The following is a 12573-nucleotide window of genomic DNA, read 5'->3' as shown; positions in this document are numbered from 1 at the left end:
CAAAGGTGATCGGGCAGGAGGACCATGGGTTGAACTTTGGGGCGACTGGCTCTACTGCGTATACGTCCCTTAACGCGCGCTTCCGCTCCCTTTTGGGGACGTGGGTTGCGTATATCATGTTCACCGTCCGCACTTGTGGGGGAAAACCCTTCTGTCCACTGTTGTTCGGCGGTCGGGGCTCCTCGTCGTCATCGCTATGCAGCCCCTTGTCTTCAGTTTCGGTGTTTAACTTGCCTGCCTGCTTGAACACCCAACAATCCCTGTTGGTGTGATTGGCTGGCTTTTCGGGGGTGCCATGTATCTGGCACGAGCGGTCGAGTATTCGGTCCAAACTGGACGGGCCCCTAGGAATCCTTTTGAATGGCTTTTTCCGCTGACCGGATTTAGAGCCTCTGAATCCGGCATTAACTGTCGTATCCTCGGCATTGTCGCCGTTAATGCGGCGCTTCTGCTTGTTGTGACGCGACCTGCCACTACTGTCCCTGGTGTCCGAATTACCAGGGTTCTTGGTCATATTGTTGCTACGAGCAAGCCAGTTGTCTTCTCCCGCGCAAAAGCGGGTCATGAGTGTCGTGAGTGCTGCCATAGATTTCGGCTTTTCTTGTCCAAGGTGCCGGGCCAGCCACTCGTCATGGATATTGTGTTTGAAGGCTGCTAGGGCCTCAGCGTCCGGACAGTCGACTATTTGATTTTTCTTTGTTAGGAACCGTGTCCAGAATTGCCTGGCCAATTCCTCTGGCTGGTGAATTACGTAACTTAGGTCATCGGCGTCTGGGGGTCGCACATAAGTGCCCTGGAAATTGTCGAGGAATGCGGCTTCCAGGTCCTCCCAACAACTGATTGATCCTGTTGGCAAGCTGTTAAGCCAATGCCGAGCTGGTCCTTTAAGCTTGAGTGGGAGGTATTTGATGGCGTGGAAATCATCGCCGCAGGCCATGTGGATATGAAGGAGATAATCTTCGATCCATACCGCAGGATCTGTTGTGCCATCATATGATTCGATGTTTACGGGTTTGAAACCCTCGGGGATTTGATGATCCATTATTTCGTCTGTAAAGCAGAGTGGGTGTGCGGCGCCTCTGTACTGGGCTATATCGTGACGTAGCTCCAATGAGCCTTGTCTACTGTGTTCGGCCCCGCCGAATTTGTGGTCGGCGTGACGGTTACCGTCTCGAGCCGTGGGGTGCCCACGCGATCCGTAGATCGATCTTGTTTGCCTTGCCTTGTCCTCCAACATGTCTCGTAAGTCCGGCGCATATTCTCGTGCCTTGGTACGGGGTGCGGCTTGAGTGGAGGGCCGAGAGGCCTCTCTGTCGCGACCACGAGGTGGCCGGTTGGCCGCATCAAGTGCTTCCTCCTCTAATCGGGGTAGCAACCTGCGCTTTGGGTAGCTCTTGGAGGGGCGTTCGAGTTTATGCTCTTCGGCCGCGAGGACTTCAGTCCATCTGTCGACTAGCAAATCTTGATCATCTCTAAGCTGTTGCTGTTTTTTCTTGAGGCTTCTTGCCGTGGCCATAAGCCTGCATTGAAAGCGCTCTTGCTCGACGTGATCCTCTGGCACAACGAATTCGTCGTCGTCGAGGCTTGCCTCGTCTTCGGAGGGAGGCATATAATTATCTTCCTCGACCTCTCTGTCTGCCGCTCTCTCATGAGGGCTGGTTTCTCCATCCTCCTGTGCCAAATCTTGCTGGAGGGGGTTTTCTTCGGCACTTTCTGGAGTATTATTATCTTCCGTGCTGGAATCACCGTGTTTGTTTTGGCGGGATTTTGAGCGGCGCCGCTGATGCCGGCGCTTAGGCTGTTTCTTGGAGGGGTCATCCTCCACTGTTCCATTGCCATCTCCCTCTTTTGGGGTGTCCACCATGTATATGTCATATGACGAGGTGGCTTTCCAGGGCCTAGTAGGCGCTGGTTCTTCATCATCTCCTTCATCGGCGTCCATACCGTCGATATCTTCGGAGTCGAAGTCGAGAATGTCGGTTAAGTCGTCGACAGTGGCTACAAAGTGGGTGGTGGGTGGGCTTTGAATTTCTTCATCGTCCGTACCCCAACCTTGCTGACCGTAGTCCAGCCAGGGCTCTCCAGATAAAGAGAGAGACTTTAGTTACTTCAGGATATCACCGAAAGGCGAGTGCTGAAAGATGTCCGCGGCAGTGAACTCCATGATCGGCGCACAATCGGATTCGATTGGCAGGGGCACGGAGGGTTCGGAGTCCGAAGAGGAGTTCGGCTCCTTGGAGTCATGAGCCTCGCAGAGTACAGGGCTGGTGCTTGGCTCAATATCCGTTGGGGTCGTAGCCCCCGAGGTGGCATCCAGCCGCCCATCCTCGACCGGCGCAGTTGGCTCCAAATTAAGGGTCGGAGCCGATGCGGGTGCGGCCTCCAGGGCATTGTTCGATGGCAGAGCTAGATCATGCTCATCGTGACAGTGTGGCGCGCTCGGCAGTGGCTCAAATCCGTCGAAGATCAAGTCCCCGTGGACGTCAGCCATCTAGTTTAAACTTCCAAATCTGACCTAACGGCCAGGGGCGTAGCTTTCGATCTGCTCCAGACGGCCAAGCAAATTGGCCCGCAGTGTGAAGCCGCCGAAGACGAAGATCTGTCCGGGGAGGAAGGTCTCACCCTGGACTGCATCGCTATCGATGATCGTAGGAGCCATCGAGCCTGACGGCGACGACATAGAGGAACTCTCAATGAAAGCACTAATGTCGGTGTCAAAACCAGCGGATCTCGGGTAGGGGGTCCCGAACTGTGCGTCTAGGCCGGATGGTAACAGGAGACAAGGGACACGAAGTTTTACCCAGGTTCGGGCCCTCTCGATGCAGGTAAAACCCTACGTCCTGCTTGATTAATATTGATGATATGGGTAGTACAAGAGTAGATCTACCACGAGATCGAGGAGGCTAAACCCTAGAAGCTAGCCTATGGTATGGTTGTTGATGTGTATGTTGTCCTACGGACTAAAACCCTCCGGTTTATATAGACACCGGAGAGGGTTAGGGTTACACAAAGTCGGTTACAATGGTAGGAGATCTTCATATCTGTATCGCCAAGCTTGCCTTCCATGCCAAGGAAAGTCCCTTCCGGACACGGGACGGAGTCTTCAATCTTGCATCTTCATAGTCTAGGAGTCCGGCTGAAGGTATAGTCTGGCTATCCGAACACCCCCTAATCCAGGACTCCCTCAGGGGGGTGGTGGAGTTTAACTGCAGCAAGCCAACTTTGACTCAGTGGCTAACCTAAACTACGACTGCAAGCAACTCTTTTGAGGTGGCGCACACGAGTCCACATATTCACCATTCAATACACCACTATGGATCCGCTCCCGTCTCCCTACGAGAAGGCCATCCATAGCACTCACACTTATCTTGCGAGTTTTAGAGTATCCACTTTCACTTGTCTATGAACTGTTATAGGCAACCCACAAGTCCTTTACCGCGGACGCGGCTATTCGAATAGTTTTATACCCTGCAGGGGTGTACTTCGTCACACATGTTTCCACCACTTAGCATCTGCACACGACATGTGCTCGGCAGACTTCAAGCGAAAGCCGACGTGGGTGTAGACCACGACCTGACTAACCGCACAAGTCTCTAGTCCAGGTTTATCGCCTATTTGGATTCCATCCACGAGGAGATCCGGCCGGAGTTTCGCTCACAGCCCCAAACGATGTGTGCAGGGTTCCCGAGACACCAAACGGGCGCCCGGTACACCGTGCCACGGTGTATCTACCGCATCATAGCCCACCCCTAGGGTCAGCGCTATGCACGGCCGCCAACACATATCCTATAAACACCAGAAACTAGTTGCAACTCCTAGATAGAGGACGAGAGGGGTCAGTAAGTCGAGCGGGGTCATATTTCAGGGCCCAATGTGTGGTAGTAGCTGTTTCATGGATCACAAAAACAGAACTCAGTTCCTAAGGACAGCTTCAATGAAAAAACCCACCATGTACTCCTACATGGCCTCTCATCGATACCTTTACCAAATCATGTTCACACACTTAGCTCTCAACAGTAGGACATGTTCACACACCTTCGATTCATCCCCGATGAATCAGACCTGACACAAGTCTATGCAATAGCAGGCATGGCAAACAAGCATGAATGAGTAGGCACATCAGGGCTCAAACAACTCCTACTCATGCTAGTGGGTTTCATCTATTTACTGTGGAATGACAGGTCATGCAGAGGATAAGGGGTTCAACTACCGCAGCAAGTAACAGATGAATCGCTGTTGTCCTAATGCAGTAAAAGAGAGCAGGAGCGAGAGAGTGGGATTGTATCGAAATGAGCAAGGGGGTTCTGCTTGCCTGGCACTTCTGAAGATAGTATATCTCTTCATCGGTGTCAATGAGCACATCATCGAAGCAACGTCTACTACGAGGGGACAAATACCGGCAACAGAGAAATAAACACAATCAATGCAATGCATAATATGATGCATGATCATGACATGTCAATATTCTGTGTTTTGAGCTAATGCAACTAGCAACATGTTAAATGGAGTTGGTTTGAACCTTAGGTTCAAATTCAAACTCCATATGTGAGGGTTTAAATGCCATTTATATGATTTGGCCTAAACAGCAGCCATAAGTTGTTCCAACATGCATGAAAACAGTATAGATGGATAGATTGGATATTTCTGATCATTTTTTATATATAATTTATTTGATTTGGAGCTACGGTTGATTTACTATGAATTTTAGAAGTTTTAACTATTTTCTGGAATTTCCTGTAAAAGAATAAATCGAGAAAAAGGAGTTACTGCGTCAGCACTACGTCACTGTGACGTCAGCTGGTCAACAGGGTCCAGAGTCAAACCTGATGGCTGGGACCCACGGGTCAGTGTAACAGGGCTGGTTTGGGTGGATGACATGTGGGACCAGTCAACGGCCGCGTCAGCAAAGTCAATGCTGACGTGTGGGTCCAAGTGGGTTATGAATTAATCTAAACAGGAAATTAAATTAAACTAAACAGGCACAAGGCCCGCATGGCAGTGGCACTAGGGGTGGTTTAGCTGGGTCATTAGTGGCTAATGACGAGCCACGACATCAGTCGCCGGAGTTTCGCCGGCGTCGACCTTTTCGCGTGGCGGGGATCGTCGGGATCTCGCTACAGCCCATGGGTTGAGGCGGGGTTTGCTCCTACGGATTGCTGGCGCTCTCGCGCATCTAGTGGTGGTAGCAGCAGCAGCTGGGATGGCCGGAGTTGACGGTGGCGAGCACTTCCACGGCGGCCGAAGTACGGGCACGCTCGGACACAGTGTTTTGGTGCACGGGAGGACGAGCAGCGGGTTGCTACGGAGTCCCGCGGACTCGCTAAGCACGGTGGTGCGCTTGGTTGCGGCTCTAGGTGGCGGTGGCCACGGCGGCGACATGGCTGGGCGGCGGTGAGCTCTTGGGTCCGGCGGAAATAGCGGCTAGAGCGGCCAAACGGCATGGGAAGAAGAGGGGAATGGGTCAGCGGCTCACCGCGAGTCCAACGAGCGTGAGGGCGAGGCCGGGGACGCTTTGTGGGCGGCGAATCAAGCAACGGCGGTCATCGGTGCAGAGACCGAAGATGGCGTCGAGGACAGCGTTGCAGGGCTTCCAGCAGGGCGTGGCTCGGTGGGGAGGAAGAGGGGGTCGAGGCGGAGCTTCTGAGCGGTTTGGCGAGGCGAGGCAGTGGCTGTGGCCACGGAAACAGCGAGCGGCGGCGACGGCTGCGCTCGGGCATGAGAGGGAGAGAGAGCAGAGGAGGGGGAGGAGCACGGGGAGAGTGAGAGAGTGGTCGGGGCGGCGTGGCGTCGCGAGGGAGGCCCAGGGCAACGAGGGGGAAGCGGCAGGAAGCAGGAGGTGGCACGGGCGCGTGCCGGCGTGCGGCGATCACACGCCTCGCGTCCTTCTGGCACGAGGTGGAGGACGACTGGCAGATGGGCCTGGTGGGCTGCTACAGTGCCAGGCCGGCCAGGTAAGGCCCAGGTGAGGTTTCTGTCTTTCTATTTCTCTTACTGTTTTCTATTTTTACTCCTCTGTTTTGATTTAGTTTCTAAACCAAATCATTTTTGTATCTTCTGAAAATTATCATGTGGCCTGATACAACATATTCAGAGCCACTCACAAGTTTTCAGATTTATTCGAGTTATAAAGTATTTATAGGAATTTATATCTCCAATTCAAATAAGTATTGACTTAATTCAAAGACCCAAATAAATATTTCTGTGATTCCAAAAATATTGGTTTGAATTTTACCTCTTGCCAATATTTTCAGAAATGAACAGGAACATTTTCTTGGTTTTATTTGAAGCAATTTTTTTATGTTGATCATTTTTAGAAATGATTTCTGAGGCTTTCCACTTTCCCCAATTCAACTTTCATAATTTTAAACATGATGCAAGAAGATTGATGCAAGGACAAGCAGTGACTAGCTAGGGATGTGACACCTGGCCGGTTACGGCCCAAGGTCGGTTCAGACTTTTTTTTAATAATTACGCTCGAAAAAAACAAAAGGAATACGAAACGGACTCCAAAAATCCCGAAATAAATTTTCCCCGGCTTCTAAAATCAAGCCGCACAGGATGAACATTTATTTGGGGCCTAAATGCAATTTTTTAAAACGCTCATTTTCCCTAAATTCAAAGAAAATAGCAAATAAAACCAAATAAAATCTTATTTGATTTTTTTATTAAATCCCCAATATTTCCTTATTTTGGGTAAGTCATTTTATTCCCTCTCTCATAATTTTTATAATAGAAATAATTGAAGATAAAATAAATAAAATCAAATGATCCTATTTTCAAAATTTGAGACAACTCAAATATGAAAATAACGAAATCCCCAACTCTCTCCGAGGGTCCTTGAGTTGCGTGAAATTTCTAGGGTCAACCAAAATGCAATAAATATGATATGCAATGATGATCTAGTGTATAACATTCCAAATTGAAAATTTGGGATGTTACAAACCTACCCCCCTTAAGATGAATCTCGCCCTCGAGATTCGGGTTGGCTAGAAAATAGGTGAGGGTGGTCCTTCAGCAAATCTTCCTCTCGCTCCCAGGTGGCTTCATCCTCCGTGTGGTGACTCCACTTAACCTTGCAAAACTTGATAACCTTACTGCGGTGACTCGACTGGCATACTCTAGAATCTTAACTGGTTTCTCCTCATAGGTCAAATCACTGTCCAACTTAATAGCTTCCAGCGGTATCGTATCTCTCAGCGGTATGTCAGCCATCTCTGCGTGGCACTTCTTCAACTGGGATACGTGGAACACGTCGTGAACTCCTAACAATCCTTCGGGCAATTTCAACTTATAGGCTACTTCTCCCATATGCTCCAAAACTTTGTATGGGCCTACAAAACATGGCGCTAACTTTCCCTTAACTCCAAAGCGCTTAACTCCTCGAAGTGGTGATACTCAAAGATAAACTCGGTCTCTGACTTCGTAAACTGTCTCCTTGCGTTTAGAATCTGCATAACTCTTCTGCCTGGATTGAGCTACCTTGAGCCTATCGTGAATCAATTTCACTTTCTGTTCAGACTCCTTTATCAGATCCGGTCCAAACAACTGGCAGTCTCCAACTTCATCCCAAGACAATGGGGTCCTGCACCTTCTTCCGTACAAGGCTTCGAACGGGGCCATCCTCAAACTGGATTGATAGCTGTTGTTGTAAGAGAACTCTGCATATGGCAAATTCTCGTCCCAGCTAGATCCGTAATCTAGCGCATAAGCTCTTAGCATATCCTCCAAAATCTGATTGACTCTCTCAGTCTGTCCATCTGTTTGCGGGTGGAAAGCTGTGCTAAACTCCAGTCTGGTTCCCAAAGTTTCATGCAGTTGATTCCAGAACTTTGAGGTAAATTGGGTTCCTCTATCTGATACTATGCTCCTTGGAACTCCATGCAGAAAAATGATTCTAGTCATGTATATCTTTGCCAACTTTGCACTGGTATAGGCAGTCTTCATTGGAATGAAATGAGCTACCTTTGTCAAACGATTGACTACAACCCATATCGAGTCATAGCCTGAACGTGTTCTAGGCAATCCTGTAATAAAATCCATGCCTAGCTTATCCCACTTCCATTCGGGTATCGGCAATGGCTGTAGCAATCCGGCTGGCTTCTGATGCTCTACCTTTACTCTCTGACATACATCACAAACTGCTACATATTTCGCAATATCCTTCTTCATTCCGGTCCACCAGAAAATATCCTTCAAATCCAAATACATCTTGGTATTTCCTGGGTGAATCGAATACGGTGAATCATGGGCCTCTTGTAAAATTAACTTCCTGATCTCCGAATCATTAGGGACATAAACACGGTCTTCAAACCATAAGGTATCATGCTCATCCTCACGAAATCCCTTAGCTTTTCCTTTGCTCATTTTCTCCTTAATAGAAGCAATCTCCTTGTCAGTCTTTTGGGCTTCTCTGATCTTATCCATCAAAGTAGACTGAATCTCCAATGCTGCTACATAACCTCTTGGAACTATTTCCAAACATAGCTCTCGAAGATTTTCGGCTAACTCCCTTGGTAAATCTCCCGTCATTATGGTGTTGACATGGCTCTTACGGCTCAACGCGTCAGCTACTACGTTAGCCTTTCCGGGGTGATAATGCAATTTCATATCATAATCCTTGATGAGCTCCAACCATCTCCTTTGTCTGAGGTTCAACTCCTTCTGTGTGAAAATATACTTCAAACTCTTGTGATCCGTGTACACCTCGCAATGGTTTCCAATCAAAAAATGTCTCCAAGTCTTCAATGCATGCACTAGGCTGCTAACTCCAAATCATGCATAGCATAATTCAACTCATGAGGCTTAAGCTGTCGTGAGGCATATGAAACAACTCTTCCTTCCTGCATAAGAACTGCTCCAAGTCCTCGACGTGAAGCGTCACAATACACCTCATAATCTTTGGTCTGATTCGGTAAAATCAACACTGGTGAGGTAACCAAACGTTTCTTCAACTCCTGGAAACTAGCCTCACATTCCTCAGTCCATATGAACTTGGTATCCTTCTTCAACAACTCCGTCATAGGCTTCGCAATCTTTGAGAAATTCTCAATAAACCTCCGGTAGTATCCTGCGAGTCCAAGAAAACTCGGCGCGGGGCGGCGCGGCGTGGGCGCCGGCGGCGGCGGCGGGCGGCTAGGGTTAGGGTTTTGGGCGTGGGCGCGGCTGGGCTTTGGCGGGGGCCTCGGGGCGCTATAAAAAGGCCCGGCCAGGAGGAGTCCTGGCCGGTTACGGCCCAAGGTCGGTTCGGATTTTTTTTAAAATAATTACGCACGAAAAAAACAAAAGGAATACTAAACGGACTCCAAAAATCCCGAAATAAATTTTCGCCGGCTTATAAAATCAAGACGCACAGGATGAACATTTATTTGGGGCCTAAATGCAATTTTGAAAAATGCGCATTTTTCCTAAATTCAAAGAAAATAACAAATAAAACCAAATAAAATCTTATTTGATTTTTTCATTAAATCCCTAATATTTCTTTATTTTGGGAAAGTCATTTTATTCCCTCTCTCATAATTTTTATAATAGAAATAACTGAAGATAAAATAAATAAAATCAAATGATCCTATTTTCAAAATTTGAGACAACTCAAATATGAAAATAACGAAATCCCCAACTCTCTCTGAGGGTCCTTGAGTTGCGTGAAATTTCTAGGATCAACCAAAATGCAATAAATATGATATGCAATGATGATCTAGTGTATAACATTCCAAATTGAAAATTTGGGATGTTACATTTGAATAAGTTGACACCTACTGAAATATCTCTGCAAATGGCTGATAAATAAACTGCTATACCTGTCGGTATTTGTGAGGATGTGCCTATTGTGGTTGCAAACGTTACTATTTTAACGGACTTTGTTATTCTTGATATTCCCGAGGATGATAGTATGCCTATTATTCTTGGAAGACCCTTTTTGAATACTGCAGGGGCTGTTATTGATTGCACCAAAGGCAATGTCACTTTTCATGTTAATGGTAATGAGCATACTGTACACTTTATGAGGAAACAACCTCAAGTCCACAGTATCAATTCTATTGGAAAAATTTCAGCAATTACTATTCAGACTCCTTTATCAGATCTGGTCCAAACAACTGGCGGTCTCCAACTTCATCCCAAGACAATGGGGTCCTGCACCTTAAGAACTCCGGTTGAATGTGCTGAGATATCCTTTCTGGTGCTGATCATCTCCCAGTGCTCATCTCGGCGCCCACAAATCTGGTAGATAGTATCCTTAAGATCATTGCGGTAGACTTCTCCAATACGTCCCATGGTGATGTGAGCTGCCATGCTCTTTCCTAGACTCCAAGTTGGTGCATCAAAAGAAAACTCTATGGACTCAGTGACTGGCATGAACGTCCTTCCTGGAACTTGAACTTGAATCATCCAGTGCTCTTCTTCAGGTAAAGTGGCGTTGTAGGTTCCGGTGAAGCTTGGTACTCCTATGTTCAGGTATCTAGTGACTTCCTTCAAGTGACGTCCAAAGGGTGTATCTTCATCCGATTGCGTGAACTTGTTCCTTGCATCCGCCATCCTAAAAGAGTAGAAAAGATGAGAGGTCAGATGAGAAGAGAGTGGATAGTGATCTAGGTCTTTTAGCTTAGTGGTCGTGTCCTACAGTCAGCGTGTGCTCTGATACCATCTCTGTAGCGACCAGACCTCAAACAGTCTGATCTCTGTGCTCCGGTGTCATCCTTGGATCAGTAATGCTGACACCACACAGTACTCGGAGGATTTATAATAGAGTAGCAATCACACACTTATTACATCGAGGGTCTCCATAGAGAACTTATTACAATAAATATGGCTTAAGGCTATCTAATAACGATAACAGCGGAAGGCTTGGAAGATAAGTGAGTCCATCAACTCCAACGGCATCACTGAGTATAGAACCACAACCTAAAAACACCTTAATCATCGTCTGAAAAGTCTGCAACATTAACGTTACAGCCCGAAACGGGTCAGCACATGGAATATGCTGGCAAAATAACACATAGAGAGTAATCGAATGAAATAGGCTATTCTATATGCATATTTGGCTGGTGGAATGCTCTATGGTTATAGTTTTGCGTAAAGCCAATTTTTCCCTACTGCAAAGGAATAAATTTTATTTAACTATCATGGTAGTTGTTAATCATTGAGAATGGTTGACAGCATTCTCAATCCCAATTAAGCATCATCATTAAACAAAACCCAACAAAATTAATTTTTAGAGTAACATGATGAGATTCACATGATAATCCAGGTACTAGATACTCAAGATGTCCATAACCGGGGACACGGCTAATCATGATTAGTTTATACACTCTGCAGAGGTTTGCGCACTTTTCCCCACAAGACTCGATCGCCTCCGTTTGGTTTCACGCACTACATGGTGTTTGACAAGATGGATGACCAAGACATAGTCTTTCAGAAGCGCTAGCACCTTACGACCGGGTAGACCGTTACACCTACTTTCCCCTACATCTGCTAGTCTACCACTGTAAGAGTTTGCACAACTTACTCAACTATGCTAGAACCCATAATAGCTTGTGGCTGCACACAGAAGTTTCTAGCATGAATAATCTCATGATCCCTTTGAGCCTGGGTGGCGGTCCAAAAGAAAAACAGGCAATCGCTGGAATACCCAGGTGCCTCAATCCACCCAGATGTGTGTTTAAGTTGCCACCTTAGATAAACCATTAATTAAAAATCTCACATATGTCATGGATTCACTCACCCAATCCACGTCTACTAGCATAGCATGGCATAATAAGCAAACATACAAGTAACTCCCAAAGGTTTGATAATAACAGGTAATAGGTACTACCTCAACTACTTCCCAAACCCACAATTTAATTAGATCCTAATCATGCAATGTGTGAGGATTGATCTAATGCAATAAAACTGGGTAGTGGGAAAAACATGATCAAAGTGTTACTTGCCTTGCTGATGATCCGGGAAACCTAGCGATTCGAAGTAGCAAGCGGCGCACTCCGGGTACTCTATCGCAAACAAACAAGCTTACAATAAGTACTCAACTAATGCACAGGTAAAACTCAAATAAGAGATCTAACCAGAAAGTTCAACCTAAGAACTCCAGTTGGCAAAAAGAATCAAATCGAACGAAGCAACGAAAGACAAACGGCAAAAGAACAGGCTACGTTTACTATTCTGGATCTAAGGCAATTTTTACAGTGGAAAAAACTTGTTTGAGTTGGTTAAACGGAAAGAGGGTTTCGAGACGAAACTCCAGGCGCTTGAATCGCCTGATTCCGATAAACGAGCGAAAAGTTAGACTAAAACGAAAATCGGATCAGAAATCGCGATCGGAAAAATCGCGGATTTAATCCGAGAAAAAGAAAAACAACGAACGTTCGTTACAACGAACGTTCGTTACAACGAACGAACGGACGAACGCTCGCTAATTAAATAAACCGGAAAAACTGATCTATTTAAAAAAACCGAAACTAAAAAAATGAACAAAACCGTCAGAAAACCGAACGGTGTTTCGAGAAAAAACCGGCGGCGGCGAGACAACCTCCGGCGGCGGCGGCGGCGCGGGCGGCGCGGCGCGGGCGGCGGCGGCGGCGG

Source organism: Triticum urartu, chromosome 3A (assembly GCF_056163025.1).
Source record: "Triticum urartu cultivar PI428250 chromosome 3A, HENAU_Tu73, whole genome shotgun sequence".
Taxonomy (NCBI): Eukaryota; Viridiplantae; Streptophyta; class Magnoliopsida; order Poales; family Poaceae; genus Triticum; species Triticum urartu.
This window is presented reverse-complemented; position numbering follows the sequence as displayed.